The sequence below is a fragment of the Magnolia sinica genome, chromosome 12, assembly GCF_029962835.1.
Source record: "Magnolia sinica isolate HGM2019 chromosome 12, MsV1, whole genome shotgun sequence".
Taxonomy (NCBI): domain Eukaryota; kingdom Viridiplantae; phylum Streptophyta; class Magnoliopsida; order Magnoliales; family Magnoliaceae; genus Magnolia; species Magnolia sinica.
In genome coordinates this window covers 57,085,647-57,092,971 of record NC_080584.1, presented here as the reverse complement: position 1 = coordinate 57,092,971, position 7,325 = coordinate 57,085,647, and the positions used below count along the sequence as shown (strand labels likewise).

General features: G+C 37.7%; 1 long non-coding RNA gene across 1 annotated transcript; it reads right to left on the bottom strand.

The window, feature by feature from the left end:
- Positions 1–3,397: 3,397 nt before the first annotated feature.
- LOC131221407 (uncharacterized) lies at positions 3,398–6,657 on the bottom strand. The gene is made up of 3 exons (XR_009159248.1): positions 5,972–6,657; positions 4,954–5,025; positions 3,398–4,368 (listed from the first exon to the last, which is right to left on the bottom strand). It is a non-coding gene; the product is annotated as an uncharacterized LOC131221407 (long non-coding RNA).
- Between the last annotated feature and the right edge of the window lie 668 nt (positions 6,658–7,325).

Below are 7,325 nucleotides of genomic sequence, written 5' to 3'. Positions count from 1 at the left end.
CGTCGCTATTGGTGGGGTAGCTAAAGGTCAAAAAACCATATATCCGTAGCAATAGATATCTGTAGCTACGAACAAAAGCCGTAGCGATAATTTCTTATAGCGAAATGTAACTACACCTATAGATTAAATCCGTAGCAATAGATATCAGTCGCTACCGATAAAGGCCGTAGCTATACTTTCTATAGCGAAATATACCTACAGCTACAAATTAGATCTGTAGCAGTAGATATCACTAGCTACGATAATTTCTATAGCGAAATGTACCTACGGCTACAGATAATATCAGTAGCTAAAAGTGGCATAAATCCGTAATAATATGCTATAGTTAGCAATCGCTACGGTTTTCAAAACAATAGCTACGACCAAAATTCGTAGCTATTTTTAAAAAAATTGTAATAATGATACCTGTTTCCATTGCAAGAACCTGCTGTGATTGATAACTCATCTAAGCTTAATGCTAATAAGAATAGTACATAAAATGCAATCAGGAAAAAAAAAACTATGCATTTATTACAAATAGCAATCAAATCATACAATGCATCTCACATTCACATTTCTAAATAAACAATACTTCACTTTGCTCAACCTATCATAAGAATTACAACTAAGGCGTGCCCTCATGTGCAAGAAACAAATACAATCCAACACAGTAAACACCCTCCATATAATGCAATAATTCTCACGTTTTTACAGAATTTTCTTCCTTCAGACGGTCAATTTCAGCAAATGCAGCAGATAGAGCTTCTTTTTTCTCTGAAAATGCAGATGTAACTTCAGTGGACTTTGACACAAGATCACTTTCAAGTTCTGAAACCCTTCCCTTGAGAAAATGAATTTCATCCTCCAGTGACTTCTTTAGCTTGTCATCTGCCATTGTGATGGTGCCTGCATTGTATCCAAAAACCAACAAGTTTCTGTCAAGGCATGATTTATTATCAGTTCAGGTTTCATGGGCCTGAATCCAACCCCAATTAGTAAATCCGATTAAATTGGGTCACTCAGTTTGGGTGCACACGCTCCCACATATTCATATAGTAAAATCTCCTTGACATGAGTGGTGAAAACAATTGAAAACTTCATATATTTAACAGGACCACCGCAAGAATGAAGATCAATGGTTCTAAATTCCATACAACTCAGGCCCAGGTTTGGTGATGCAGGTTGTTGGCCTCATAGGCCCAACCATACACATGCCGAAAATCTTCCTGGTTGAATGATCCTAGCTTTTCAGTTGGTGGCCTGCACATAGTTAATGAGAAAAATACATCCACTGTCTACATTGAATGAAAACAATGCAAAAGATTGGATAGTGAGGACCTTCCAAACAGGTAACAATTTTGCAGTGTGGTCCACGTGTGGAGTATGTTAGATCTATCATCCAGATGCCATGTACCCACTTATATGGACTCTGGGTTTGGGACGCTACAAACCTTGAGGCTTACGACCCAATAATTCCTATACAATCAGTTCATGGAATGTATTTGAAGTGCCAGCAATACGAAAAGATTATTAGCAGATGAGAGCCATATATGAAGAGATGCTGCCATGTGATTCTCCTTGCAGCATTGTTGTTGGTTTTTTCTTATTTTTTGACCTGGTAGGCAATGGGCCCACAGGTGAAGTGGACAAATCCATGTGAGAGGATCCTTATAGACTCTATTTGCATGAATTTCCTTAACCAGATTAGATAATGAAACTAAGCCACATGCATCACAACATGGTGCTTGAGACGTCCAATTTCAGACAACCTGGCTAAAAATCAGACCAGCCTGATGAGCTTAATGTGGACCATTGCCATTTTTTAAAACCATCAGTCGTTTCCAGAATTGTTGTCACCCTGATGTGCAGGCTGGCCTATTTTTCCACACCAGCCCAAATATTTAGAACCTGGAGACGTGAATTTAGGGCTCTTTCCACACCAGCCCAGGCTTCTGGCCTTCTGGTTGTCTCCTGTTAAGATTACAAACCGACCAGATTCAAAGCTCAGTTATGACTGAAATTCAAAAAGTCTTCATGTGATTTCTTTTTATCAAGGGCAAGACATTCCATGCCAGGGTCAGCACAACTTAATATAGCCCAGATTTATCCAACACATTGCCTAGACACAAGACTTCACGCCCAATAGCATGCAGTAAAAAAATCAAACAATTCTATGAGAACTGATGATGGGGATTTTACAGGGCTTGACTACAAAATGAACTTCAGGCATGCATGCATATCATAACATTTCTACTAAAACTTAGAGACGGAAGAAAAAAAAAACGAAGGGGATATAATAATTTGAATTTTTCTAGAGCTCGAATCCTCATTACTACAACAGCAACTTCACATGGAGTGGAGGTCCTTTTTCCTAAAGCTATGTTTTGCAAAAAAAAAATATCAAAAAGAGAGTAAGTTAATACTCCTAGTTTGTGATTTCCACACAAGATGCAAAGGTCATTAGAACTGACATAGAAATCCTAATGCTCAGATTGAAACAACAGAAGGTTAAACTGAAAATTACTCAAAATTTGCCCGATACCAAACATCTGACAAGGGACCTTAACAATTGCACCTCTAACAGTATGAAAGGTTATATCAAAATGAGGAAAAACTGAGAAACACCAAAAAATCAAGCAGAAGTGAATGAAAATATATTGTAAGAAACTTCACTAGAACAGTTTTGTCAAATATGGAATTTGAACTGGATTTAAAGCCTTTAAAACATTTCAAATGACTGGATGGAATTTTATGCTTGCCAAGAAAGACAACAACAACAACTATGGCATTTGTACTAGATTTTAAGCTCTAAAATCACATGACCATCAGGTCTCAGAACCAGCTATAATGTACTAAACAACCATCAATTCATCATATGATATCATCAACTGCACAAATATCTGCTACCATCTTCAGAATCTCTCTTCTCAGTGGTTGCAACGTCTAAGATTGCTTTAAACTCAAGCGCAATCATTACAGCCATTTCAAAACCTGCCAACAGGTAAGAAGCTATGTGAAGCATATAAAGTAAGAAAGTTATAGAGAATTAGAGTAGTAAATATAAACGAGCCCTTGAGATGAGATTGAGCAAGATCTCACTGTTGAATTAACTCTTTTATTTCTTTCTACATCTTCACAACAAAAGGTCAGGTCATCCATGTTTAGGCCATAGAAACTTTGGCTCTTTAAATGCCAAATAATTTTGAATCCAAAAATCCAAAAATTGGATTTGAATTTTGAATTTCTGCAGTTGAGGCCTTAGGAATTTAAAAACCCAAAATGAAAGTTACCGTTTTCTAGCATTGGAGAGCCAAATTCAAAGAAACAAAAACAACCAAATGCCATTTCAGAGTCGTCTTCCAGAAAGAAAGGGAAAAAAGGAAAAGAAAAGAAAAACCCACTTGAGTTCTTTGAAATATGCCAAAATAATTATCTAAAAAGAAAAAAGAAAACCGTCAATATCCAAATAGAAGAAACAAAAGAAAACAAGACCTTCACTCGATCAGCATCAGACAATGGTCTGGCTAAGACATCTTTGTTCAAGAGTTGAGTTACAAAATCAATGACTAGAAGTGGCTCGATAAAAGCAGTCGACGACATATCTGCAACAGAGACAATTTCTTAGTAACAAGAAAATTTTACAGCATGCATTATAATACGTGGGTATTATATAACGCAGTACTTTAAAAGTATGCATCCATATTGCAAATTACCTATTATACAACAAGCAAGGCAGCAATATAAAGTGCAGTACATATTGCACATGTTGACCCAGACTATTATGTGGACCTAATCATAGATAAACCATAGCGCCCAATCATGGGCCTCAATGCTTAGTCCAAACACAACTAAAAACAGGATGCACTCGAGATGAGCCATCTTACAAAGTGTTTCTTAACTCAAACTAATTCTCATTCCCAGTCCTCCCAAAATGCATTTTTTGTAGCGCAGCCATAGGACCACATGAAACAACTGGTGGACTCCATTATGCAGAAACTGCTTCACTATTGCGGTATTGTAATATGATTACTATGCACTGTCCAGAGGACTCTTAATTCTTAATTAGAGAACTCTTAACAGCAAGCCAAAGCCTCATTATATTTATTAAAAGACTCAGTCATCCAAAAGCAATGTAGTGGACTGAATTGCTTGGAAATGCAATAAAAGAAAAAGGCATGGGTAGCCAAGACAACATTTAGTCCTAAAAACATTAAGTAGACATTACTTTCTATTTGAAGCAATCAGATGCATGTGGGAGACGTGATAAAGAACCACAAGGGTAGTGGAGGGGTGACATACAATTAAAAAGAAAAGAAATATGACCTGTGTCTCATTCCATGTGCTTGTGCCTAAATGCGTTTAATGTTGAAATCATCATCATTACCGCCACTGCAGACACACCATGAAAAAGAAAAGGAATATGACTTGTCACTCATTCCATGTGTCCAAATGCATTTAATGCTGAAATCATTATCATTGCCACCACTTCCTTATCCAGTGTTATTCTACAGCCTCAAGTTTACAAAAAAGAAGGAATTACATTGAGATCACCTCCAACACACCATGAAAAATTGGCAACAAACTCAGAAAAAAGCACCATAGAGAGGGAGAGCTAGATGAGCGACGTTCATTTAAAATAAAATAAAATAAAAAATCAGAATTAAGGTCCATAGAAAATGTAATATAACCAAATGTGAGCTGAATTGCTTTTAGAGAAATCATGTTTCAACCATACTCAGAAAATCTAAAAGGGAAAATAGATTAAACGCAGATAGATAACGGATTGTCAAGGATACATCTACATCTATAAACAACAATCTTATATCACACATACACACATGATAAATACTTGAGTCTGCATCTATAAACAGCAAGTAGGTGCAAGCTCCTCCAAGGATTCTTCAATCTATAACTGAGGCAAAACAAAATTCATTTCTAATGATGAATGAAGTTATTGTTTCAAGGTGATATTACCATGGAGGACAAGTTCATCAATGAGATTGTTGTAGTACTGCAATCCTTTTGGGTTGACAACTCTCCGTCCATCTGTGTGTAAATGGCCACAAGAACCAAACAGGAAGTTTCAGCGATGCATCCAGGAAATTGAAAATTGAATCAAACTAATAGCTTACATACCAAGAATTAGCATAGCCTAGGATATAAAAAAAATTTGTAGGCATCTAGGCCCATCTCATGCATTAGGTTCACATCTTTATTGCACCTGATTTTCTTCCTTCTTATGAAATGGGTTGGCCTCTAGTTTAGGTTTTGAAACATTGGTTTGTATATGGTGCAGATGTTGTGTTAGTGAGTCTCAGTCACAGATCTCAAACTAGTTTGAGATCATAAGAATGTTGTCCATCTGCATTAACACCTACCCTTTGACTGGTTCCAATCAACAAGCCTTCTCATATTCTAGATTGTTTGGGACAGAGAAAGGAACAACATTAAGCAAATTCCAGTTTCATATAATGGTTATGATTTGCACAGAGTACATCCAATCCACTTCTTTTTGGATAACTTCCAAGCATACAAAATACATATAAATGATTGTTTAACCAATAATTGCAAAAATTATTTGCTGAAGAAAAATTCAGCAGATCTTTAAAAGAATGAAGAGAGAGAGAGAGAGAGAGAGAGAGAGAGAGAGAGAAGAGAAAAAAGAAAGAAGAAACTCATGAAGAAAGGTCAAAGATATTTGCAAGCATGCACCCTACCATGTTGCTGATCATATTGAAGGACCTGAATGTTGAAAAATGGCATCTTAACATTCAGCAGTTTGAGATTATTCTTTCCATTGATATTTTCTATAATAATAAATATTATTATTATTATTTTGATAGGTAAGCTGGTTTTGAACCTGAGACCTCAATGTTGAAAAATGACATCTCTATCATTGAGCTTAAGGCTCAAACACATCTTGCCTAGCAAGAAAAGCATCAATCACCGTCAAAGCTCTCCTATAAACAAAAAATAAAAATAAGGTTGATACCTGCTATAGTTGTAATGGGTTTTCTTCCTCGACCATATAGTAATGGTCATCTATCACACTAGGATTAGATTCAGATGACTGTGGTCGTGCTTTTTTATGCCATTTTCGTTTAGCTACAACCCGAAGCCTCTCCTCTCTTCTTATTCGATATTGGTCGTCCTTGCGGCAGCGGCATGGGCTGCCATTAATGTTGGCATAAAACCTCAAAAAAAGGAAAGAAAGTAGTCGACCACTGCCGGTCTTCAGTACCAGCGCAAGTAGCCTCTAGATGGTGTCCCCTATTGAAAGCCTTGTCATTCTTTCACCACTGTGAGTAGATGCGACCATGGTCGATGACTCCATTCAATGGGTTTTATAGAACCCATTTCTTCTCACCTACTCTTTAATGTCCTTCACACCGGGATCAAATTCAGATGACCGTGGCCGTGCTTTTTTTACACCTGCTAAGGTTGAAACCTGCCCTTTTTTATTCCCTTCATAAGAATCAAGAAAGAAATCTCACCTCCATGGTACAAGACACGCAACGATCTGTCATTGAGCCATAGATCTGGATTTCGGGGAGAAACCCTCTATGATTTGGGGAAGAAACCCTCTGTTTCACTAATGGATTTTCACCAGACGGGTGATGGTTGCATAGCCACAAGGAAGATAGTTGCACGACCACAGAAAGAGAGAGAGATGGGATGCGTGGGCTATAGGAATGAGAGAGAGACTTTCTGTAGGTTATTGCAGGGGAGGAGAGAAGAGGGGCGAGAGTTTTAGTAGAAAAGAGGTGGGAGAAGACGGCGCGATGGATTTGGGGACAGGCGCACGTTTTGGACATTTGGGGAGAGGGCACGCGTTTTGGACTCGGGGAGAGGGGCTTTTGGGTTTTTTTTATAAAAATTTTTAATTTCAAATCAGCGGCGGTGCCCCGTTTTGTACACGGGCGGCCACGTAAAAACGCCCCTGGTTTCATCTACAGTGGCGGTTTGTTGTGGCCGCCTGTGATAAAAACGCCCCTAATAACTATATTTTTTGTAGTGACTATTGAAATAGTCACTGACATATGATGATGTTTTTGAGAAATCCATCCCATCTATATATTTTTGCAACTCATTTTAAGGGGTGAGCCAAAAAACATGAGGTAAATTCAAAAGTCAAGTGGGCCATCTGACAAGCAACAATGAGTATTAAATGCCAACTATTAAAAGATTTGTACGGCAATTGTGGCCCACAAAACTTTTAGATTAGGCTGCTATATGTTGGGCTTTAGTTCATCCCAGTTGGTATGACCTTATGACCGGCTTGGACAGCATATTAATAACATGATGGACCTTGAGAAGGGATTAACATTATACATTTCTCTCACTTT